At 40.8% G+C, this 26,636-nt stretch overlaps 3 non-coding genes and 2 pseudogenes across 3 annotated transcripts; all 5 read left to right on the top strand.

Annotated features, from left to right (window-relative positions):
• Positions 1 to 1,573: 1,573 nt before the first annotated feature.
• Positions 1,574 to 1,729, top strand: LOC149514825 (5.8S ribosomal RNA). Its single transcript, XR_016328407.1, has one exon. It is a non-coding gene; the product is annotated as a 5.8S ribosomal RNA (ribosomal RNA).
• Positions 1,730 to 1,957: 228 nt separating this feature from the next.
• Positions 1,958 to 5,303, top strand: LOC149514824 (25S ribosomal RNA). The gene has a single exon (XR_016328430.1). It is a non-coding gene; the product is annotated as a 25S ribosomal RNA (ribosomal RNA).
• Positions 5,304 to 12,806: 7,503 nt separating this feature from the next.
• LOC149514823 (18S ribosomal RNA) lies at positions 12,807 to 14,617 on the top strand (annotated as a pseudogene).
• A 289-nt stretch (positions 14,618 to 14,906) lies between these two features.
• On the top strand, positions 14,907 to 15,061 carry LOC149514822 (5.8S ribosomal RNA; annotated as a pseudogene).
• A 214-nt stretch (positions 15,062 to 15,275) lies between these two features.
• Positions 15,276 to 18,651, top strand: LOC149514821 (25S ribosomal RNA). Its single transcript, XR_016328427.1, has one exon. It is a non-coding gene; the product is annotated as a 25S ribosomal RNA (ribosomal RNA).
• Positions 18,652 to 26,636: the final 7,985 nt, after the last annotated feature.

The following is a 26,636-nucleotide window of genomic DNA, read 5'->3' as shown; positions in this document are numbered from 1 at the left end:
AGAAAACCTAACCCTTATGCCGGCCACCATGGAGCCTAATTTTTGATCGATTGCCATCGTGCACCGATGGCCGAAAACTTTAACAGCACCAAAAAATTCAAAGATCCTTAGATTTCATGGCTGAAAAGTTCAATGGTCACCAAAAAATTCAAACTCTTCCAGATTTCGCTACCGAAAAATTCAAACTTTTACAATTTCTGGCGACCCAAAATATTTTTCAAAAATTCCCAAAAATTCCCCCAATGAACCTTTTTGCTTTCTAAACACCTCTCCAAGCCTAGATTTTTCAAAGAAAATCTACAACTTCCTAGATTGAGAATTTCATTCTCCAATTTTTTTTTTTGTGTTTATTTTTTTTTTATTGTTCTTTTTTTTTTGTCCGTTCCTTACAGAGATTAGATCTATTTATAGAGCTTTTGAGATTCAAGATCCCAGATCTTCTAGGATCTTTTTGTGAAAATTTTTATTGTCTATCCGGTGACTTTTGGTCACCGAATTTCATACCGCCAAGTTAGGCAGTGTCAGGAAGAAATTTGGACCACTCTGGCAGCTTGATTTCGACTGCCAGAGTTGAAATGAAAGATTTTTTTTTCCTTTTGTTTTAAAGATTAATAATAATAATAATAATATAATAAACAGAATTATATAATAAAAAAAAGAAAATTATATAATAATAATAAAAAAAGAAGAACAAAATTAGTGCCTACAAAGATGATTAGGGGCATTCATATTTCATAGTCAGAGGTGAAATTAATGGATTTATGAAAGATGAACAATTGCAAAAGCATTTTCCAAGGATTTTTTCATTAATCAAGAATGAAAGTTGAGGGCTCAAAGACAATCAGATACCATCCTAATCTCAACCATTAATGATGCCAATCGGGGATCAATGGATGTTACTTTTAGGACTCCGTCAACACCTTATGAGAAATCAAAGTCTTTGGGTTTCGGGTGAGTATGGTCTCAAGGCTGAAACTTAAAGGAATTGATAGAAGGGCACAACCAAGAGTAGAGCTTACGGCTTAATTTGACTTAACACGAGGAAACTTACTAAGTTCAGACATAGTAAGGATTCATAGACTTAGAGCTCATTCTTGATTCTATGGGTGATGGTGCATGGCTAATCTTAGTTGGTGAAGTGATTTGTCTAGTTAATTTCATTAATGAATGAGAGCTCAGCCTACGATGTCACAAGAAGTTCACTAAACCTTATCATTTAGAGGAAGGAGAAGTCATAAAAAGGTTTTCATAGGTAAACCTATGAAAGGATCATTGTTGAAACCCACTTAACAAAAGACTTGTAAATGTTTTAACAAAACACTGAGAGGGTAAGAACGCCTTTGTACCCTATGCCCCATGCCTCTTCTAGCCTTAGACATGCATGACGGTCGCTTTATTCTGGCTCCCGAGCAAGTGAAACGATTGGTATCATCACCCAGGGCTAAATAACAAACCCCCAACATAAATCCCACTAAGAAACCGGAATGAAAAAATGTTTGTGTGCTATCACCATCCCATTTGTAGTGCATGCACGGTTGGCACCATGACTCTTTTTATCATGAAAAACCAAAATGAGTCTTGACAATGGATATCTCATCTCTCACATCGATGAAGAATGCAACGAAATGTGATACTTGGTGTGAATTGCATAATCTTATGAACCATCAATTCTTTGAATGCAAGTTGCACCTTTAGCCATTATGCCAAGGGCATGATTGCCTGGCTATCATGCATCATCACCCTTTCTAACCTCTAGCCCATTGAGCTCCTGGTAAGAGGGTAAAAGATGGCCTCAAATGATCTCATCTATTATGGTTGGCCCAAAAATAAGTCCCTGACAATCAAAGCCCTGTGACTATCAGTGCTAAAACTCCTAGTGTGAATTATCTTCGATGACATGCACTCCTCTAACTGAACCCATTGGACCCTTTACATCACTCAGTCGATGTTCATATCGTGACCCTAGGTCAAGTAGGATTACCTATTGAGTTTAAGCATATGAATAAGCAAAGGAAAAAAAAACTTACCAAGATTCTCCTAGTAACAATGAGCGAACCAAGAAAAGCCCAGCTTGAGAATTGGGAACCCTTGGAGTCCAAATTGTAGTTTCATGAAACATCCTCAGTGATGGACTAGGCTTAAGTCCCGTAAAAAGGGGTGTTAGAAAAGGTGAGAGTCCTATTGTGCTTGGATCCTATTGCACCATAAGACTCTATCTATGAGTCTGGTTGTTTGGGACTACAGCCCTAATTGGGTGGTAAATTTCATCCAAGGCTGAATATGAGTGAGAGACCAATAGTGAATAAGTACTATGAGGGAAAAATGAAAAAGACTTTAAAAAGAGAGTCAAAGAGTGCTTGAAATTATCAAGAGGAAAATGGATGAGAGACGATGATGCACCCCGGTTAGATGTGGAATGGTGAGAGCCAGTCTATTGATTGGCTTAGGGCATGGACTAACACATGTCGCAGTGGCTGCCCAACCTTGGGCTTTCGATATGCCTATGGAGACATTGTCACTATGATTGTGGAACGTAACACATATCGTATCAACATGCCTCGACACTCGTGTGCTCCTGGCATCAGCCTGCAAGCTCCCTATCTAGCTTGTTTTGAAATGTAGACCAAAGAGTGTGACATGTGTGTAAGTTAACATGCTAGATAACCTATAAGGTGCAAGAAAGTTGATTGGCGAGATCCCTCACAGGTGCTCCACCGACCAACCTTGATCTTCTGAGAAAGGTTCGAGTGTGAGCTTACCTGTTGAGGTGAACTATACTTGAATGGGGCTAAGCTATGGGAAACTCTAGTGGAAGCCCATAATGTTACTGATGTGTAAATCATTCATCTAACTTGGGTATAGGGGTGAAAGGCTAATTGAATCATCTAGTAGCTAGTTCCCTCTAAAGTTTCTTTTAGGATAGATGGAGCCCTTAGCGAGTTCTATTAGGTAAAGCCATGGTTAGAAGCTTTGGGGCACAATGCCTTTAACCTATTCTCAAACTTAAATAAATATGATGATGCAGCTACTTCATTGAGATGCTCCATGGAATCGAGACCTCCAAGTGGGCCATTTTTGGTAAGTAGACCTGGTGACATAGGATGAACTAAAAGTTAGGTTACAGTGGCTAATTGTGCGCTAACTTAGAACCCTCAAAGGTGTTGGTCTATTAAGACAGTAAGACAGTGATCATGGAAGTCAAAATCCTCTAAGGAGTGTGTAATAACCCGCTTGTCAAATCAACTAGCTTTGAAAATAAATGGCGCTTAAGCATGTGACCTATACTAGATCATTGAGGCAAGGGTAAAGCCCTAATGAGTAGAAGGGTATGATGGTTGCTGCAAAACTCAATGCGCAAGCTTGTGCAAAGAGACTATCAGTGTAGATCTTAGTAGTAGTAGCAAATATTCAAATAAGAACTTTAAAGGCCAAAGAAAGGAAAGGTTCCATGTGAACAGCATTTACACATAGGTTAGTCGATCCTTAGAGATGGGCAACATAAGCTTTGAAAGGAAATTAAGTTAAAATTCCTAAACTAGGACACAATGGCTAACAACAACATTAGGGATTCCAAAGACATCGATAGGGGCCTCAGGAAGAGTTATCTTTTCTATTTAATAACCTGTCCACCCTAGAAACAACTCAATTGGAAGTAGGTTCCATTGGCCAAAAGAGTAACACATGTCACATTATGTCCTATTTGCCCTAGCAGTCCTTGAAAATATGGAGGAGTGAGTGCTATTCATGCCTAGTTGTACTCATAATTGCATGGGTTTCCAAATTGAACAAGCTCTAGTAAATGGAACAATGTAGGTAAAGGAAGTCAACAAAATGGATCTCTAACCTTGGGAAAATGATTGGCTCTGAGGGTTGGGCATGGGGTCCTAGTCTTGAACCTTTTGGCTACCAATGCACTACTCGAGCTACCCCTACGGTGAGAGTAATTTGATATGTGTAGGCTAAGGGATGGACTAGGAATGGCTCCTTTGGGGGCCTTCCCCATCTGATGAATAGTCAACTCAAAACTTGTATGGACTAGAGGAATCCAACTATTTAATTAAAACAAAGCATTGCGATGATCCCTAGGGATGCTCACTCAATGTGATTTTTTCTCAGTGCTCTAAATGTCAAAATGAAGAATTTCAACCAATCATGAGTAAACGATGGGAGTAATATAACTCTTTTGAGGTAGCCAAATGCCTCTACATCTAATTAGTGACACACATGAGTGGATTAACAAGATTCTCATTGTCCCTATCGACTATCCAACAAAACCACAACCAAGGGAATGGGCTTAGCAAAACCAGCAAGAAAGAAGGCCTAATTGAGCTTGACTCTAGTCTAACTTTGTGAAATGACTTGAGAGGTGTAGGATAAATGGGAGCCTTTTGATGAAATTGAAATACTATTTCTATTAATGTTATTTTACTTATTTTATGAATCGAAAATGGGGCACAATCCTTTTTTTGGACATAAAGCCAGCCTCAGTCGGTCAATCTAGGCAAAAGACATTGTCAGGTGGGGAGTTTGCTGGGGCAGCATATTTATTAAAAGATAACACAGGTGTCCTATGATAATCTCAACGAGAATAAGAATCTCATGTGGAACAAAAGGGAAAAGGCTCATTTCATTCTGATTTCCAGCACAAATATGAACCATGAAAGCATGGCCTATAGATCTTTTAGACCTTTAAAATTTGAAGCTAGTGGCATTAGAAAAGTTACCATAGGGATAATTAGCTTGTGGCAACGAAGTATTCATTAGCGACATTACTTTTTGATCTTTCGATGTCAGCTCTTCCCATCATTATGAAGCAGAATTCTTTAAGTGTTGGATTGTTCACCCACCAATATGAAATGTGAGCTAGGTTTAGACCATTGTGAGATATGTTAGTTTTACCCTACTGATAACAATGTTGCAATAGTAATTCAACCTAGAATGAGAAGAACTATTGATTCACACAATTGGTCATCGTGCTTGGTTAAAAAGCTAGGGGTAAGAAGCTATCATACACTGGATTATGATTGAATGCCTCTAAGTCAAAATCTAGGCTAGAAGTGATGCATATGCCCATCATCCAATTGTTGACCTATAGCATGGATGCATGGCCCCCAAGGGCATGTGTCATAGGTGCAGCCCCTGCTGCAGGCAAGTTACGCAAGCCTTATTAGAGCTCAATTCCTACTGAGCGACGAGTAGAATCCTTTGCAGATGACTTAAATATGTAATGGGGTATTGTAAGTGGTAGAGTAACCTTGCTGCTATGATCCACTGAGATTCAATCCTTTGTCGCTTCGATTCATCCCTCTCCCCACACATTCACCAAAGTCCTCTCACTTCATTATTTTACACTACATCCCTATAGGGTTGGAGATGAATGATGTTCTCCATTACAACTGATTCAGTCAGGTGATGAAATCCTTCCTTCAAGCTTTCAAGTAAATGAGGACCGAATGCCCTTGGTATTTGTCATAGGGATGGGCTTACCCTTAGTGAGGGCACTTGCCTCAAACTCTATCAGCACACACTGTCCCTTGGTGTAGGTTCTTACCTTGAACACTATCAATAGCATCCAGCCCTTGGTTAGTGTAGGCTATCACATCTAAAACCATCGATAGATGCAAGCCAATTATTACCTCAGGCACCATCAGTAGATGTTGGCCCTTTGGTATGGGATGTTGCCTAGGACACCATTACCAAATGCTAGCACTTGGCACAGGTACTTACCTCTACCACCATCTATGTAAGTGGGCCCTTGGTGTAGGTTGTTACCTTGAACACCATTTTGGTAGATGTTGGCACTTGGTGTGGCATGTGTACCATAACTTTCCTATCCAAGGCACTTGTTTACCTCTCGATCGCTATTGGCACTAAATGATGCTTGATGCATGTGTCATAAGCTCTAGTCTTAAGCCAAACTCTATGCAACCTTGGACAGGGAATTGACTCCATTTGTCTAAGTCAGCGTACAAAATTCAAGCGCTTAGCATAATTCTAGCTCATCAAAGATTGTGTTATAGTATTAGGCCTTCTAGAAGCCTATATATACTACTCTTCCTATGATTGTATTCAGGCATGCTCACACCTAGGTTTGGCCATGTTTTCACACCTCAATCATCAGTGCTTGCACTTGGGTCTGACTGTGTGTTAGTGCATCACTCACCAATGCACGCACCTAGGCCTGGCTCAATCCTACTAAACCTATACACCATGCCTAAGCTTCTAGAGTCTTGATGACTATCTATACCACTAGTCTGGGCTAGTTCCCCATGATCTAGGCCTCTAGTAAGCTTTAAGTCTTGGTCCCCCTAGCTGTTAAACCTTGTCTCACTAGAGCTAGAATTGTTCCTTGACTTAAAAAGAACCCCTAGGCTAGTACCAGCTTATGGACTATGACACATGCATGTGCCTCGACCACCATCAAGACATGTTAGCCTTTGGATTCAACACATGTTGGCCTTTTGTATGGGTAGTTCCCTTAAATACCATTGGCACATGTTGGGTCGTGCATCATGTGTGGGTATCTTAGCATCGAACATGCACCATGCGCACCATGACCAGGTAATAGGTGGGCTTAGGCACATCTTTATATTTTGGCTATGCCAATGCCATTTTAATGGCTTGCAATTTCATATAAGTGCTCACTAGTGCCTGCACGTAGGCCTGGCTCAATTCTGCTGAACATAAACACTGTGCTTAAGCCTCAGAGTTTTGATCACTACCAATACCACTATTCTGGGCTAGTTCCCCATGACCTAGGCCTCCAATAAGTCTCAAGGCTCGGTCGCCCTAGCTGTTAGACCCTATCCTACTAGAACTATAACTGAACCTTGTCTTGAAAAGAACCCCTATGCTTGACTATCTTGTAGACCAGACATATGCACATACCTTGACCCCCATTGGGAAATGTTAGCCCTTGGTCTTAGCACATGATTCAACCACCATCGGCACATGCTAGGCCATGCACCATCTGTACGTATCCTGGGCTTGGGCCATGCACTATGTGCACCACGATTGAGCAGTAGGTGGATTTAGGCACATCTTATTTCTGCAAAGCCAATGTCATTTTTATGGCTCGTAAAATCATATAAGCACTCTCCAATGCCTGTACTTGGGATTGTCTCAATTTTACCAAACATGAACACCATGTCCTAGCCTCTAAAGTCTTGATCATTACCCATACCATTATTCTAGGCTAGTTCCCCATGACCTGGGCCTCTAGTAGGCCTCAAGAACAAGTTCTCAAGGCTATTGGACCCTATCTTGCTGAAACTAGAATTATCCCTCAACTCAAAGAGAACCCCTAGGCTTAGACTAGCTTACAGACCATTACACATGCACATGCCTTGACCACCATCAAGACATGTTGGGCCTTGGTCTTGGCACATGCTTCAACCATCACCAGCACATACTGGCCCTTTGTGTGGGTAGTTCCTTTGAACACCATCAGCACATGTTGGGTCATTCTATCTTGGGCTCGAGCCATAAACCATGGGAACCATAATTGAGCGGTAGGTGGGTTCAAGCAATTTGTACATTTTTGCTAAGCCAATACCATTTTTATGGCTTCTAAATTCATATAAGTGCTCACCAACACTCGTACTTGGTCCTAGCTCAATTTTGCCAAACTTGAAAACCATGCATAAGCCTTTGGAGTCTTGATCACTACTCACACCACCATTCTAGGCTAGTTTCCCATGACCTAGGCCTCTAGTACACCTCAAGGCTTGGTCCCCTTAGTTGTTAAACCCTATCCCGCTAAAATTGAAATTACTCCTTGACTTAAAAAGAACCCATGGGCTTGGGCCAGCTTGTAGATTATGACACATGTACATGCCTCGACCAACATCATCACCCAATGACCTTCAGTGTATGTGTCATGGTCTGTAAGCTGGTCTAAGCCTAAGGGTTTTTTCCAAGTTGAGTAGCAGTACAAGTTCTAATGGGATAGAGTTTGATAGCTTAAGGGACCAGGCCATAAGGTGCGTTAAAGGTTCAAGTCACATGAAACTAGCCTAGAACAATGGGGTGAGTACTAATCGAGACTCTAGAGGCTTAAAAAAAGGGATAAGGTTAGGCAGGATTGAGCCAGGCCCATGGACGGGACTAGTGAACAATAGGTGGGCATCTAGTTAGATCCAAACAGAAGCATTAATGATCGAGGTGTGGGTGCATGGTCAAGCCCAAGTCTTGGCATGCATGAACATAGTCCTAGAAGGATTATATTTAGGGGCTTCTAGAAGGCCTAGTGCTTAGCATGATTTTAGCAAGTCAAAGATCGTGCAATAGCACCAAATCCCCTAAAATCAAGGATTGTAATCTCTAAAGTTTAAAAATGTATTTTAGGCTCTGATTATAAGAGGGACTCAGCTATAAAGAGAGAGTCCCCCATCTTCATTACACACACATTAAAACCATTGAGTAATAACATCCTTACTCTTGCCTTAAACTTTTTATTATTCTTTTAGCCTTTCTTTAAACACTTATTATGCCTTTTTGTTTTGTAATGTACTAGGCAGCCAACCCCACAGTCTAGAGTGATCATGCATTGTTTCTTATGTTAGACTGATCTAGGATGTAGAAGAGTTCATTCCCCTATTATGAAGCTGTATGATCTTGGAGCTTCAGTCTCAGCCTATGACAAGTTGTATCAAAGTCTAGTTTGGGGGAGCTAGGAGTATGTAGCAGAACCAAATACTAGAGGGTATCAAAGCCTGGATCAAACCAAAGGTGGTGACCAGAGCCTTGGTTCAAAATGTGCAATAGATCTCTACTCATGACATGAAGAGCCAGAGTTGTCGTAAGAGCTAAAGTTGGTGTAAAGAGCCAAAGTTGGCATTAGTGCAAGTTAGGGGACTTACATGCAGGCATCCTAGTGTGGTGTGTAAGCACTATGGTAAGTTGTGCAAGCATGTTTTGGGCTATAGCATGTTTAGGGAAAACTAGAAAAGAGGCTAAAGAGAGGTGCTTGAAGAGTGCCTACCTACAAACAAGTGGGGGAAAGTTTTAGAAAGATATGTGCCAACAAGCACTTGATTAGCGAAGTATGGTAGGCTATTTTACAAATAATAGATTGGTTTTATGATGTTGAGGGACCCTTGAATAAGGCACTAAAAAAGTTCATGTAATGTACTAAGGCATTAGAGTCCATGGTGACAACCTTGTGAGAAGAGATAGCTAAGCTCAAGGTTGACCATGCTACATTACGAGATACTATGGTTGCTAATGCAAGCTTATGATCGAGAGTGGAGGTGCCTAACATTTCATTAATAGACTAATGCCATGGGTCAAGGTCAAGTTGCAATGAAAAGGCATTCAAGAGTTGAGTCGGGCTAGAGTTGCTATAGAATCATTAACTCAGGTTAAGTGCTCTAAGTTTCCTAGGCCAAAAGAAAAATGAGAGAGTGGGGGAGACACCGATGGTAATTCCTTAAGAGAGGAAATGGCTATGAGAAAGCCTAGATTTAGCAAGATCAACAAACTATTAGCAAAGGCATGAGGCCTATGAGTTGCTATTTTTGTGCTAGTCCACATTGGGTTAGGGAGTGCCTAAAGCTTTCAACCATCAAATGGGAAGAGAGGTTGTCCAAAGGCAAAGTGGCAATGGTAAACAACCCTAGAAGGGGCCCAACGAGGAGTAACCAGGTGCTAGTCTAGACTGCTAAGGGATTGGGACCTTTTAAAAAGATGATAAAGGGAAACCAATGGCAATAGAGTGCCACAATATTAGTTTTATAGTACAACCAAATTCCTTACAAGAGAGGGTGCCACAGATAACTCAAAAAAAGCATCGAAAGTGTCGACAGGATGGTTTAAAGGGACCAGCACCTGCACCTAGGCTTGGCTCAATTTTGCTAGACCTGAACACTATCCTTGAGCCTTTAGAGTCTTGATCGCTACCCATACCACTGTTCTATGCTAGTTCTCTATGACCTGAGCCCCTAGCAGGCCTTAAGGCCTAGTTACTCTAGTTGTTAAACCTAGTACCACTAGAACTGGAACTACTCCTTAACTTGAAGAGAACCCTTGGGCCTAGACTAGCTTGTGGATCATGACACATGCACATGCTTCGACCACCATTAACATAAAATAACCCTCAGTGCATACATATGCCTCGACCATTATCGAGACTTATTAACCCTTTGTCTTGGCACATACTTCAATCAGCATTGGCATAAGCTGGCCCTTGTGCAGGTAGTTCCCTCAAACACCATTAGCACATGATGAGCCATGCACTACATACGAGTATCCTAGGCCTAGGCCATACACCATGCACACCATAATTGAGCAGTAGGTAGGTTCAAGCACATATGCTAATGCCATTTTTATGGCTTGTAAATTCATATAATGGTCCCCTAAGCTTTCATGTTAAGTTTCATGGCAAGATGACTTGTTTTCTATTTTTCATGATGCTTAGAATTTTTCAAGGTTTAAGATTTTTTAAATTTTTTTAAGAGTTTTAACCCTAAATTTGGTACATGATGCTTATATTTTTGTTGGTATTCACAAAAAATTTAGCTAAAAAATTGAAATGTAGAAGATTTTGTGGCCATTTGGAAAAAACATCCTTATTTTAGACACTTGAATGGCTACTACCTATGAACTTGTAAAAGCTCTTATGCTATTTAAGGAGGTATGAGTTGTTAAGGTTCCTTGGGGGATAAGGGAGCAATATAAGGGCTAAAGACCAGTATCCATCACACATCATGTGCACACACCCCTGGCCCTCCACCCCCAATCGTCAGAACCCTTAATACCATCGATCAGGTTCTTCGATGATGCTCCAAAGATTGTGCCTTTGGGAAAAACAAATGCTAAAGGCTAGCATGTGTACCGCGGCCTAGAATCAAACTTTAGCCAAGGCCTTGACCATCAACGGCACATATTGGCACATGGTGTGGCCATATACCTTAACTATCATCGGCACAAGCTGGCCTTTAGTATAAGCATTTGCATTAACCACTATCGTCACAAATTGGCCTTCGGTATGGGCACTTGTCTCGACCACCATTGGCACATGCTAGCCTATGGTGTGTGAGCACATGCTAACCCTTAGTGCAAGCATATGCCTCAACTAGCATTGGCATAATCTAGACCTAATGCGCATGCCTTAATTAGCATCGGTAGAAGATGGCCCTTAGTGTAGGTAGTTACCTCAAACACCATTGGCACATGTTGGCCCTCGCTACTGGCACTTGCCTTAAATACCACCAGCACATGCTAGGCCTTGGTGAGGGCACATGCCTTGACCACCATCAACACATATAAACTCTTAGTGTAGGATATGCCTGTTTGAAAAAAGTACCCCTATTTTAGACCCCTTAATGTTTACTACTAGTACATCTATAAAATCTTTCATGCTCTTTAGGTGTTCATGATGGGCCTGTCATTATGTACATTCGTGGTAACATCATTAGAGCAAAATCTAGGCCATGCATGCCTTTTGGCCATGTTGTTTGATGAATGTTTGTTTTGGTGACTCGTAGGCACCCATGGCCTTAATCGATTGGCATGCATACGTAAAAAGGGCTTGGCTATACCAAGCTCAAGCCCATACCTGCAATTGATGCTACCTCAAACCCCAAACCCCAAACCAAGCCTTGAATCACGTAATGGCATTTTGGGTTGGTGTAAGCAGAAGCTATGGTTGTAGGCTTAGTCTAGCCTAGTCTATCGGGTATTTGGCAATATCATGGTTTTTTTTCATTGACCACAAAAATGCCTAGGCCTAGTCGAGCCCGTGCATGCAGCTGATGCTGCCCAAGGCCCTAGGAACAAGTTCTTGAATCGACCAATGTCTTCTTTGGATGGTGACAACAGAGTTTGTGTGTATAGTCCTGGCTAGACTAAGCATTGGGGGTGTATGCCATTGTTGCCTATTGGATGGCAGGGGCAGTCTCATGGACATTGCTTGTGTTTCTCGCAATTGTGGCGTGGCCTCGTACATTGTTTCATCTGCTCACTCATCAAATAATTAATTGGGTGGGTTATAGACCAGTATGCATGGATGCTACCACTTGTAGTAATAAGTATAAGAGTGGTGCTATAGTTATGCATGTTGGCAAGCTCTGAGCTTGATGCATCAAACTATTCACCCATCATCCATTTCAATCTACCCCTATGTGGTCATCATACCTTGGGGGTGCAATTAAGATCTTATGCCGCATGCCAAAATCAATGGAAATTGAATGTCTTGCCATCCCTCATCAATCTTATGTCCTTAGGGGCTACGAGTCAAACCTTAATGATGCATCATGACCCAATTATGCCATTGTTACCTATTGGATAGTAGGGACAGTCTCGTGGACATTGCTTGTGTTTTTCCCATGCCAAGCAGTTGTGGCATGGCCTCGTACATTGTTTCATCTACTTGCTCATCGAATAATCGATTGGATGGGTTATAGACCAATGTGTATGGATGCTACCTTGTAGTAATAGGCATAAGAGTGGTGCTATGGTTGTGCATGTTGGTAGGCTTCAAGCTTGATGCATCAAACTATTGACCCATCATCTATTACAATCTACCCCTATGTGGTCATTATACCTTGGGGGTGCAATTAGGATCCTATACCGCATACCGAATCAATGAAAATCGAATTTCTTGCCATCCCTTATCAATCTTATGTCCTTAGAGGCTACGAGTCAAAACTCAATCATGCCTCATGACCTAATTATGCCACCCAAACTGCCATGGCTACATTAGTGCACTGGTGTTCGAGAGTGCTCTTAGATATGGAACATTTTATGGGCATAGGCTTTGGACCTTCCTCATCTAATGTTATGCATTTTATGTGCTTAACATGCAAGACGTTTGTGCTCTATGTTGGCTCTCTTCACTGCTTAGTTGGTGCATTGAGGCCTATGTGGTGTTATAAACTAATTCAGATTGTGAAACTGTGAATGCTTATTAAATTAGTTATAGTTTATTTGATGGTATCTACTACTCGGATAACCATAGTAATGCTAGAGCTAATACATGAAGAAACCCCAACTTCTAAAAGGGATGCATTTATTAGATAAAAGGTCGACGCAAGCTTTGCCTGTTATTTTGATGATTCGTGATAACTTCATGGATTACATGGCCTTTATGTTGTGCTAGCAACACATCATTCAAAATTTAGCCCTATGAAGTTTTGATGCTAGGATTGTGGTCTATTATGGTGGTGATGGGTGATGGAGAGTTAGGGTTCGATTCTGGATAGGGAGCCTGAGAAATAGCTACCACATCCAAGGAAGCCAGTAAGAGCAGATTTTACCCAATCTTGACATAGGGAGTTAGTGATAATAAATAACAATATTGAGCTTTATACGTCTAGCAATTGTAATGAGTACAATCTAAATCCATTAGCAAGAATCCATTGCAGGGCAAGTCTGGTGCCAGTAGCCATAGTAATTCTAGCTCTAATAGCATAAATTTAAGTTGTTGCAGTTAAAAATCTCATAGTTAGAGCTAGGGTTAAGTCATTTGGTTTACCTCACAATAAGCATCGGTTTACTTGTCCTTACTACTGACGATGTGCCCTTGGCCTTAACTAGCTGGGTCATTCATCCGACACTGCTACTTTGAAAAAATTATAGTGCTTAAAGTAGGCCCTTGCTTGTATGCATTAGCATGGAATAACATCATAGGATTTTAGTCCTATTGCGTTGGCCTTCAAGATTAGAGTAATGATTAACAAAGACAATGAGAGGCATTTGTATTTCATAGTCAAAGGTGAAATTCTTGGATTTATAAGAGATGAACAACTACAAAAGCATTTACCAAGGATATTTTTATTAATCAAGAATAAAAGTTAGAGGCTAAAACATGATCAGATACCATCCTAGTCTCTACCATAAATGATGCCAACTAGGGATCAATGGATGTTACTTTTAGGACTCTGTTGGTACCTTATGAGAAATCAAAATCTTTGGGTTTCAAAGGGAATATGGTCATAAGGCTAAAACTTAAAGGAATTGATAGAAGGGCACCATTAGGAGTGGAACCTATAGCTTAATTTCAGTCAACACAGAGAAACTAACCCGATCTACACATAGTAAGGATTGACAGATTGAAAGCTTTTTATTGATTCTATGGGTGGTGGTGCATGGTCGTTCTTAGTTGGTGGAGTGATTTATCTAGTTAATTTTGTTAATGAACAAGATCTCAACATACTAACTAGCTACGCAGAGGTGATTCTTTGTGGCTAGCTTTTTAGAGGGGCTATGGCCATTTAGGCCAAGAAAGTTTGAGGGAATAGCAGGTCTATGACACCCATAGATGTTCTGGGATGCTCACACACTACACTGATGTATTGAACAAGTCTATAGCCTTGGCTGACAGGCTCGGGTAATCTTTGAAATTTCATCATGGTGGGGATATATCATTGCACTTGTTAGTTTTCAACGAGAAATTCCTAGTAAGCATGAGTCTTCAGCTCATGTTGACTATGTTCTTGCCTTTGTAGACACCATCTATTGCTCTTACCGATTGAATGGTCTGGTGAAGTGTTTAGATCATGGTAATGTGGATGCTTCGTTGCCAGAGATGTTGTAAAAAGTCCATTGAACCTTATCATTTAGAGGAAGGAGAAGTCGTAACAAGGTTTTCATAGGTGAAACTATAAAAGGATCATTGTCGAAACCTACTTATCGAATGACCCACAAATGCATTAGTGAAACACCAGGGATGAGGGTGCCTTTATGCCCTAAGCCCCTTTTAGCCTTATGCATGTGTAGCGATTGATTCGTTTTACCTTTTAAGTGGGTGACATGAATGGTATCATTGCTTGTGGCTAAATAATGAACCCCTGACATGAATCACACTAAGGAACCTTAATGAAAAAGAGCGTGTGTGCCATTGCCATCCCATTTGCAATGTGTATGAGGGTGACACCATGACTCTTTCTATCATGAAAAACCAAAATGACTATTTACAATAGATATCTTGGCTCTCTCATCAATGAAGAATGTAGCAAAATGCGATACTTGGTGTGAATTACAAAATTCCATGAATCATTGAATCTTTGAATGCAAGTTGCTTCCTATTCCATTAGGCCAAGGGCACCGTGCATTATTGCCCTTCCACCCCTTACCCATTGGGCTTTTGGTGAAGGGGTAGAAGACAACCTCCTATGATCTTGTCAATCATGGTTGGCCCAAAAGTGAGTCCTTGGCAATGATAGCACCAACCATTAGTGGTAAAGCTCTCGATGTGCCTCATCTCCTATGACATGCACCATTGTCTATCTAGACCCCATCAAGCCCCTTGCATCACTTGGTCAATGCTTGCATCACCACCTTATGTCAAGCAAGATTACCCATTAAGTTTAAGCATATCAATAAATGGTGGAAAATAAACTTACCAGGATTCCCCTAGTAATGGCAAGCAAACTAGAAAGAGCCTAGCTTAAGAATCGAGCACCCCTAGTATCCGAATTATGGTCTAGAGAAGCATTTTTAGTGGCAGACCAGGCCTATGTCCTTTAGAAAAGGGCACCAAAAAAGGTATAAGCCCTATTGTGCCTAGACCCTATCCCACAATGAGGTGCAATCTGTGAGTCAGGTTGTGTTTGGGAACGCAACCCAAATCGAGCAGTAAATTCTATCCAATGCTAAATACAAGTAGTGACCGATAGCAAAAAAGTACCGTAAAGGAAAGATGAAAAGGTTTTTGAAAAGAGATTAAAATAATGCTTGAAATTGTTATGAGGGAATTAAATAGGGGTTGGCTATGCGCTTTGGTCAAACATGGAATGGCTAGAGCTGATCTATAGATCGACTCGAAGCATGGACCAATACGGGTCATGGTGGTGGCCTGAGCCTAGGCTTTTGATATGCCTATAGAGATGTCATTTTTGTAATTATGGAATGCAACACAAGTCATCTCAGTGTGCCTTGGCACTCGTATGCTCCTGACATTGGCCTATAGGCTCCCCATCCAGCCTATCTTGAAACATGAACCAAGGAGTTTGACATGTGTGCAAGTCAACAAGCTAGAAAACCCATAAGGTGCAAGGAAGCTAATTGGTGAGATCCTTCATGAGTGCACCACTAATTGACCTTGATCTTTTGAGAAGGGTTCAAGTGTAAGCATGCCTGTTGGGATAGAAAAGATGGTGAACTATGCTCGAATAGGGTAAAGCTAGAGAAAACTTTGATAGAGGCCTACAGTGATATTAACATGCAAATCATTCATCTGACTTAGGTTTAGGGGTGAAAGACTAATCAAACCATCTAGTAGCTAGTTCCCTCTTAAGTTTGCCTCAAGATAGTAGGAGCCCTTAGCAAGTTCTATCGAGTAAAGCCAATGATTAGAGGCATCAGGGTGTAATGCCTTCAACCTACTCTCAAACTTTAAATAGGTAGGATGGTGCAGCTACTTCATTAAGCCGTGCCACAGAATCGAGAGCTCTAAGTGGGCCATTTTTGGTAAGCAAAACTGGTAATAAGGGATGAACTAGAAGCTGAGATATGGTGCCCAACTGCATGCTAACCTAGAACCCATAAAAGGTGTTGGTCGATTAAGATAGTAAGATGAGGGTCATGAAAGTTGAAATCCATTGAGTGTGTAATGACTTACCCATCGAATCAACTAGCCTAAAAAATGGATGGCATTTAAACGTGTGACCTATACGCAATTATCAAGGCAAGGGCAAAGGCCAGGTCTCAATGAGTAGAAGGGCATGGTGGTCACAGCAAAGCCTGGGCATGAGCCCCATGGAGCAGCCTTAGTGCAGATCTTGGTGGTAGTAGCAAATATTCAAATGAGAACATTAAATGCTAAAAAGGAGAAAGGTTCCATGTGAATTGCACTTGCACATGGGTTAGTCGATCCTAAGAAATGGGGGAAGCCCATCCGATAGTGTGTCCAATGTGAGCTTTAAAAAGGAATTGAGTTAAAATTCTTGAACCAGGATGCATAAGCTGATAGCAATATTAGGTAGTCTAGAGGTGTTGGAGGGGGCCTTGGGAAGAGTTATCTTTTCTATTTATGGCCTGCCCACCCTAAAAATGGCTCAGCCAGAGGTAGGGTCTAGCAATCAAAAAAGTATCACAAGTCACATGGTGTTTGGTGTACCTTCAACAACCTTTGAAAATCTAGAAGATCGAGTACTCTCCATGCCCAATCGTATTCATAATCGCATCACTCTCTAAAGAGAATAGCCTCTAGTCAATGGAACAATGTAGGCAAGGAAAGTTAGTAAAATGGATCCATAACCTCAAGAAATAGATTGGCTTTGAGGGCCAGGCACGGGGTCCTAATCCCAAACTCATTGGCTATCGATGCACTACTTGAGCTACTCTCATGGCAACAGTGGGTCGTTGTGTGCTGATCAAGGATGGACTTGGAAAGCTTCCTTGAAGGCTTTCCCTGGCAATGAATAGTCAACTTAGAATTGATATGGATAAGGGGAATCTAACTATTTAATTAAAACAAAGCATTACAATGGTCCTTACGAATACTCATGCAATGTGATTTCTACCCAGTGCTCTGAATGTCAAAGTGAAGAACTCAACCAAGTGAGGGTAAACAACAGGACTAACTATGACTCTCTTATGGTAGCTAAATGCCTCGTCATCTAATTAGTGAGCACATGAATGGATTAACATAATTCCCATTGTCCCTATCTACTATCTAATGAAACCACAATCAAAGGAATGGGCTTGGTAGAATCAGTTGGGAAAGAAGACCCTATTCAGCTTGACTCTAGTCTAACCTTTTAAAATGAATTAAGAGGTGTAGGATAAGTGGGAACCCTAAGTCAAAATTGAAATACCACAACTTTTAACATTATTTTACTTATTCCATGAATCAGAGACAGAGTAGAACCCCTTCTATTTGGCCTAAGGCCAACCTTGATCGATTGATAAGGTAAAAGAGATTGTCAGGTAGAGAGTTTGGTTGGGGTAGCACATCTATTAAAAGATAATACAAGTGTCCTAAGATGAGCTCAACGAGAATAAAAATCTCATATGGAACAAAAAGATAAAAGCTCATTTGATTTTGATTTCCAGTAGGAATAAACCATGAAAGCATGGCTTGTTAATCCTGTAGACCTTCAGAATTTGAAGCTAGAGGTGTCAAAAAAGTTATCAGAATGATAACTGGCTTATGATAGACAAGTGTTCATAGTGATGTTGCTTTTTGATCCTTTAATGTTGGCTCTTCCTATCATTGTGAAGCAAAATTCACCAAGTGTTGGATGTTCACCCACCAATAAGGAATGTGACCTAGGTTTACACCATCATGAGATTGGTTAATTTTACCATACTAATGGTAGATCACAATAATAATTCAACCTAATACAAGATGAATCATTGATTCATGCATCTGGTTATCCTACTTGGTTGAAAAGCTAGTGGCATGAAGCTATCTTGCACTTGATTATGACTGAATGCCTCTACATTAAAATCTAGGTTAAAAGGGACACATGCATCTATCGCCCAACTATTGACCATTAGTAGAGGCCTATGCCTTAAGGGCATATGTCATAGGTGTAGCACCTATAGCAAACAAGCCATACGAGCCTACTTGAAGCTCAATTCCCATCAAATGGTGGGAAAAATCCTTTGTAGATGACTTAAATACACAATAGGGTATTGTAAATGGCAGAGTGGCCTTGTTGCCATGATCCACTGAGATTCAACCTTTTTGTTGCTTTGATTCACCCCTTCCCCCACCATAGCCACTGAAGTCCTCTCACTTTATTTTTTTTTTCACCACACCGCACTAGGTTTGGGGATAAATGGTGTTCTCCATTGTAATTGATTTAGTCGGGTGATGATGTCCCTTCCTTAAGCATACAAGTCAACAACAATTGAATGCTCTTGGTATTTGTTACAGTGATGGGCTCACTTTTGGTGCAAGAACTTGCCTCAAACTATATCGGCACATGTTGGCCCCAATGCAGGTGGTTGCCTCAAGCACCATTGACAGCATTTGGCCCTTGGTTGGTGCAGGCAATCGCATCCAACACCATTTGCAGATGCTAGCCCCTTGGTGTGAGATGTTACCTTAGACACTAAAGCTAGATATTGGCACTTGCCTCGACCATCATCGATATAAGTGGGCCCTTGTTGTAGGTTATTGCCTTAAACACCTCTTTGGTAAATGCTGACACTTGGTGCAGCATGTGTACCATGAACCTCCCACCTAAGGCACTTGTCTGACCCTCGATTACCATTGACACTAAATGATGCTTGGTGTATGGGTTATAGGCTCTAATCTCAAGCCAAACTCCATGCAGATTGACCCCATCTACCTAAGTCAGCCTACAAAACTCAAGTACTCAGCATAATTCTAGCTTGTCAAAGATTGTGTTACTGTGTTAGGCCTTCTAGAAGCCCTCAAATATGATCCTTCTCAGACTGTGTTCAAGTGGGCCCATACCTAGGTATGACCATGTACCCCCACCTAGGCCTAACCATGCACTCACACCTCAGTCATCAATGCTCGTACCTGGTTCTAACTATGTGCCTACGCATCGCTCATCAATGCTCGCACCTGGGCATGGCTTAATTTTGCCAAATTTGAACACTGTGTATAAGCCTTTAGAGTCTTGATCACTGTTCATACCACTGTTTTATGCTAGTTCCTCATGACCTAGGCCTCCTATAAGCCTTAAGGCTTGGTCCCCCTGATTGTTGTACCTTGTCTCACTAGAACTCGAACTGCACCTTGACTTGGAGAGAAACCTTGGGCTAGGACCAACTTACAGATTGTGACACGTGCATATAACTCAACCACCATTGAGACAAGTTGGCCCTTGGTCTTAGTGCATACTTCAACCATTAACGGTAAATGTTGCCTTTTTGTGTAGATAGTTCCCTCAAACACCATTGTAACATGCTGGGCTATGCATTATGCAAGGGTATCCTATGCCTGGGCCATGCACCATGCGCACCACTACCGAGCAGTAGGTAAGGTCAAGCACATCTTCGAATTTCTACTATCCTAATGTCATTTTTATGGCTCGTAAATTCATATAAGCACTCACCAATGCCCACACTAAGGCCAAGCTCAATTTTACAGAACATGAACACCATGCCTGAGCCTCCAGAGTCTTGATCACTATCTATACCACTGTTCTAGGTTGGTTCCCTATGACTTGTGCTTTCTATAGGCCTCAAAGCTTGGTCCCCCTAATTGTCGAAACCTATCCCACTAGAACTAAAACTGCTTCATGACTTAGAAAAAATCCCTAGGCCTAGACCAGCTTGTAGATCGTGATACATGCACATGCCTCAACCACCATTGGGACATGTTAGCCATTGGTCTCAGCACATGTTTTGACCACCACTAGCACATGTTGGGTTACGCACCACACGAGAGTATACTGGACCTAAACCATGCATCTTTCGTACCGCGATCAAGCAGTAGGTGGGTTCAAGCACATCTTCATATTTCTACCGTGCCAATACCATTTTTATGGCTTGTAAATTCATATAAGCACTCATTAGCAACCACACTTAGGCTTGGCTCAATTTTGCCAAACATGAACACTATGCCTAAGCCTCTGGAGTCTTGAACACTACCCATACCATTGTTCTACACTAGTTCCTTGTGACTTGGGCCTCATTAAGCCCCAAGGCCTGGTCTCCATGACTATTAGACCCTATCCCATAAGAATAGGGACTACTCCTCTACTCAAAGAGAACCTTTAGACCTAGACTACCTTGCAGACTATGACACATGCACATGCCTCAACCACCATCAACATCAAATGACCCTCGATGCATGTGTCATAGATCATGCAAAAGTTTAAGACTAAGAGGGTTATGTGACGAGACTTGCTTATAATGATATGGGCAATACACTAGGAAGGATTGAAACAAAGGCCGTAAAGGCACTTACTTTACCCAAGTGTGGATCAAGCTAAGGCCAGAGTGTAGAAGTGCACTTAAGGTAAGTTGTACAGTGATAGGGATGAAGGCTACTCATTGGAGGTTTCTAGAAAGCCCTAAGATATGGCACAAGCAGTCTGGCACAAAAAGGCCTAGAACCACCTGGAGATAGGCTAGGCTTACGGGCATGGAAACTTTTAGATCAACCTGGAGATAGGCCAAATGGGTAGGAATGAAAAGGCTAGAGAAGCTTGGAGGCAAGCAAGGTGTGAGGGCATTGAAGATTCCAGAAGGATTAGGCACACGCACAATGATGGGCACTATAGAACCTAGATGAGGAAGCCTCTAAAAAGCTCTAGTTACAAGTAAAGTGGCACCAAATGGAAAAGGCTCTGGAACCAATTAAGCATGAGCACTCAAGGGAAGTGCCTGAACTTTTCCAAACCAAGGGGCTCAACAGGGAAACTAAAACTAGCAGATCTTTAGAAAGGTCTTAGCCAAACTTATTAGAGCCTAGGTGCCCTATAACTATCTAAAAGGCCTTTAATGGACATACACTTAGATTCATTCTAACCATAAATGCCAAGAGGGTTCAAGTATAAATAGGCGAGTCTTCCTCTGATTTGTACATAAGCTATAATCAAGTGACAACGAGAGAAGTATAAAGCATTAGAGACTTAGGCCTTGAAAGCCTTTGTACAGGACACATAAGGACCATGTTCCAAGAGTAAGTGTACATACCCCATCAAGTAAATAAACTATTCTTGCCTTAACCATTTCCTTCCTAGCTTTCTCCTAAACTCCTAGGAGGTTTGTCGAGTTTCAGCATAAGTGCATAGCACAAAGAGTCGATTAAAGGCTAACTTAGGCATACGGATGATAGTTTCCTACCTAAGGCCGCACAGTAGCTAAGCATGTAAATGGTAGTTTCCTGGGCTATGCACCATGCAAACCAAGATCGGATAGTAGGTAGGTTTAGGCACATCTTTTTTTTTCATGCCAATGCCATTTTTATGGCTTGTAAATTCCTCTAATGGTCTCCTAAGCCTTCATGGGAAGTTTCATGGCAAGATGAACCATTTTCTATTTTTCATGATTTTTAAAATTTTTTACGGTTTAGGATTTTTTAAAATTATTTTAAGAGTTTTGGCCCAAAATTTGATATACATGATCTTTGTATTTTTATTGGCATCTACAAAAAAATTCAGTTAAAAAATTAAAAGTATGGAAGATTTTATGGCCATTTGAAAAAAGCATCCCCATTTCAAACATTTGAATTGTTATTAGATGTGAACTTGTAAAAGCTCTTATGCTTATAAAAGGGGGAGAGTTGTCAAGGTTCTTTAGGGGATAAAGGGCTAATATAAGGGCTGAGGACAGCACCCATCGCACATCATACACTCACCCTCTAGCCCACCACCCCTAATTATTAGAACCCTCAATGCCACCGATCAGGTTCTCTGATGATGCTTTAGTGATGGTGTTATAGGCAAAAGAATGCAGTGCCAACACATGCCTGAGCCCAACATGTGCATTGTGGCCCAAAATCAAACTTTGGCTAGGGCCTCAACCATCAATAGCACATGCTACTACATGGTATGAGCACATGCCTTAACCATCACCAGCACAAGTTGGCCCTTGGTATGGGCACTTGCCTTGATCACTATTAGCATAATTTGAACCTTGGTATGGGCACTTGCCTTGATCACCATTGACACATGCTGGCCCTTGGTGTAGGTATATGCATCGATCTGGCCCTTGGTGTAGGCACATGCCTCGATTAGCATTGGCATAATTTGGACTTGGTACAAACATATACCTCAATTAACATCAACACATGATGGCCCTTGGTGCAAACAGTTACCTTGAACATTATCGGTACATGCTGGGCCTTGGTACGGACACATGCCTCGACCATTATTGGCACCTATGGACACTTAGTGCAGGATATGCCTATTTGAAAAAGTGTCTCCAGTTTAGACACTTTAATGTCTACTATTAAAATATTTGTAAAATCTCTCATGATTTTTAAAGGGAGATTGTTTGGGCCCCTCTCTCCTCCCCATAAAGGGAAAAGGTGTGCATGATGAGCTTGTCATTACATACATCCACGACAATATCTTTGGAGCAAAATCCAAGCCATGCATGCCTTCTACCTGTGTTGTTAGGTGACTAGTTGCTCTAGTGACCTGTAACCTTTCATCACCCTAATCAGTTGGCATGCATGAGAAAAAGGCTTAGCTATGCCAAGTTCATACCCATGCCTATAGCTGATCTTGCCTTAGACCCTAGACCAAGCCCTTAAATTGGACAATGGCTCTTTAAGGTGGTGCAAGTAAAAGCGGTGGTCACAAGCTTGGTCTGGCCAAGTCTTTGGGTATCTGGCAACCTCGTGGTCCCTTCTCATCAACCACAAAAATGCCTTGGCCTAGCTAAGCCAATGCATGTGTCATGGGTAGGGGGCTAAAGTTTAGCACTTGTGCAGCCTTAGGTTGGAAACTACTGTCCATCTACCTAAGTTAGCTTTTTTTTTCCAAATTTGTGCTGAATGCTTGTGCTATGCACTCCATTGGCTCTCTAGCAGCTTAAGAGAAAGCTAGGAAGGAGAGTTAAAGCAATTGTATTTTTATTTACTTGACATTATGTATAATTACTCATTGTCCTTACAATGACTCCTATGTCCATCCCTAAGTCTCTATGTATGGCTAAGTTTAAGACTTGATTCTTTTAACTTCTCTCTTGTTGTTGCTAACTTCTTACAAATGAAAGGAAAGACCCTTATTTATACTTAAGTCTCCCTAGCACATATGGCCTTTATTGATCCAAGTGTGTGGCCATCATATGCCTTTAGTCCATTGCATAGTCCTTAGACACTTCCTAGGTTGGCTAAGGCCTTTGTAAAATCTAGCTGGTTCTAGACTCCCTATTGAGCCTCATGTTTGGAAGTGTCTGGCATACTAGTTGAGTGCCCATGCCTAGTGGGTTCTAGAACATCCTCATTTAATCACTGTTGTACTCAGAGCTAGGGCCTTCCAAAGCTTTCTCATTTAGGCACTACAATACCTATTTCTATTCTTAATCATGGCCCTTCTAGAACCTTTAATGGCCATGCACTTGGCCTACCTCTAGGCTTTTCTAGACTCTTCTGCACTTGTGTGCCTAGCCTGTCTCTAGGCTAATCTAGAGCCTTTGTGCCTACCATCTCATGCCACTCTTTTGGGGTATTCTAGATCTTTCCAATGAGTAGTCCCTATTCTTGGTACTAGGCTGCTCATCTCACCATACTCTTGCACCTTAGCCTAGGCCCTAGCTTGCTCACTAAGCCTAGTATGTGCCCTTAAGACCTTAGTCTCAATCCTTCTAGGTCTTTCACCTACACCAATTGGAAAAAGCTGAGTCTATCAACTAACTTGGCTTAGGACTTTATGCGCAAACCATGACATTTTCTCAAACTTGTCAGATCGATGTCCCACTCTCGTCTTGATGGTCTTTGGCACACAATGGTTCTTAGTACATGATGGTTCTTAGTACAACATCATAGTCATCCCTTGTTCTAGTCATAATCCTAATATGGTTCCTATGAAACTAATGCTTATCAAATTAAGCAGTGCCTTAGTTGGTGATGTGCCATTACCCTTTCTTCGTGCTCAATTGGCCCTTTGGGGAATGCAACACTTGCATCACATAGGCTTCTGTGATCCTAGCTTGTTGAACCATGCAACGCCTCTATGCCTAATGTGTCATTACCCTATACTTTACACCATGGGGTCTTTACCCTCTTCTCGCACTCAATGGGCTTTTTTAGGTGTACAGTACATAAGTGTAGGGTGTCCATGCTTATGTCTAGGCCATTACCCTTTCTTCAACAAACCATTCATCTTTAGGGTCGATGTTACCTATGCCTCCACCTTAATAAGGCAACATCAGTAAATTACATCAAAGTGGTGCTTACCTTAGTAGCATCGTCCTATATGCTCATGGCCTAGAAGTATTACTCCATCCCTCATAGATAATTGTCTACTTTCTTGGCTATCTTAGTCCCCATGAACTCATTGGGCTTGGGAATTTCCACACGGGTCTTAGACACTCCAATTATCATGCCATTCCCAATGGTTGTCTTACAAGCAGCAAACTCCCCCTTAAGCTCCTCCATCTTCTTGTGCATGGTCTCCACCTGGGCCTCCAAGGCTTCATTCCTCTGGGTGATCATGTCAATGACCTCATTCAGAGCCGCTTGAAACTCGTTTTTAAGCTCTTCCTCCTTGGAGTCCAATGCCTTGATGTGAGTCTCAACCTCGTCAAGCTTCTCCTTCACATCGCCCACTGTCACCTCCACCTTAGACAGCCTCCCATCCATGGTAGACTAGATGTCCCTCGAACTAGCTTTCTTCCCCCTTCCATAGCTTTACTCCTAGGCCTCTGGTTGTTGGCTAGCAACATTACTCTGGGATGCCATTTCTATAAATGCCTTGAGTGTGATCTAAACATCACCGAACAAAACCTACTCTGATACCAACTATCATAGGCTCGGACCTTTAAATCGAAATCCATGTAGCCTTAGACTAGGAATGAGCTCCTTATGTCTAAGTCAGCCTATGAACCAAGTGTACGGGCACTAGACCAACTAAAAAGGCAGAATATGCAAGTATGAGAAAATAGGAGAATGTTGGAATATATTGTATATTACTGTAGACAAAATGTGTCTGATGATGTACAACTATGGGTGGGGTGACCCTCTATTTATAGTTGAGGCCCTAGTACTAATTATGGCTGCTTTCTAAAATCAAAAGATTATATGATTCCAAGAATTAAGGGATTTACACATTAATACATAGATTAAACCCTGATTCTAAGGAACCCCTCCTGATTCTTAGGGTTGACCAGATCCTCCCACTGAATGCTACCAATCCTAGATGCCTCTAGAAAATTTTGGATCTGCCAATCTCCCTTGGGTCCACCTAGGTGCAGTGCGAGCATGTTGCAGGCTTGGTCCTGGCTAGGCAGTCTGGACATTTCTCCCATGCTTATTATGCCAACCCCTACAACTATCCCTAGTGCTTGAGCCTATTAATATTTAAACAATTAATAAGTAAAATATTTAAAAAATAGATCTGTTTATCGAATAAGTTTAAACAGCTATGATTATTTTAATAATTATTTATTTTAAATTGTTATGACTTTTAGTTTTCTCATATAACAATTGTTTTTGTTCATACAAGCTTATTCAGATTAAAATAATATTAATTTATTAATATTTCGACAATTAATAAGAAAATTTTTTTAAATAAATATGTTTACCAAACAAGTTCAAATAGTCACAACTATTTGAGTAATTATTTATTTCAAATCGTTATGACCTTTTTGTTTTGACATAAAACAATTGTATCAATTCATATAAACTTATTCAAAATAAAAAATACTAATTTATTAATATTCCCAAAATTAATGAGTAAGAGACTTAAAAAATGAATCTATTTACCATACAAGTTCAAATAGTTATAATTAATTGAACAATTATCTATTTCAAATCATTATGACCTTTTGTTTTATCATAAAACAATTGTTTTTGTTCATTCAAGCTTATTTTAAATAAAATAATATAAATTTATTAATATTTCAAAAATTACTAAGTAGAAATTTAAAAAATAAATCTATTTTCTGAACACATTCAAATAGTTATAACTATTTGAACGATTATATATTTCAAATAGCAATGACTTTTTGTTTTGTCATAAACCAATTGTTTCTGTTCATATAAACTTATTTGAAATAAAATAATACTAATTTACTAATATTATAAAAGATTTAAA

The sequence above is a fragment of the Durio zibethinus genome, chromosome 15 (assembly GCF_047325235.1).
Source record: "Durio zibethinus cultivar Kanyao isolate XHJ-2024 chromosome 15, ASM4732523v1, whole genome shotgun sequence".
Taxonomy (NCBI): Eukaryota; Viridiplantae; Streptophyta; class Magnoliopsida; order Malvales; family Malvaceae; genus Durio; species Durio zibethinus.
Note: the sequence above shows the minus strand (reverse complement) of the source record. Positions and strands in the feature narration are given on the sequence as shown.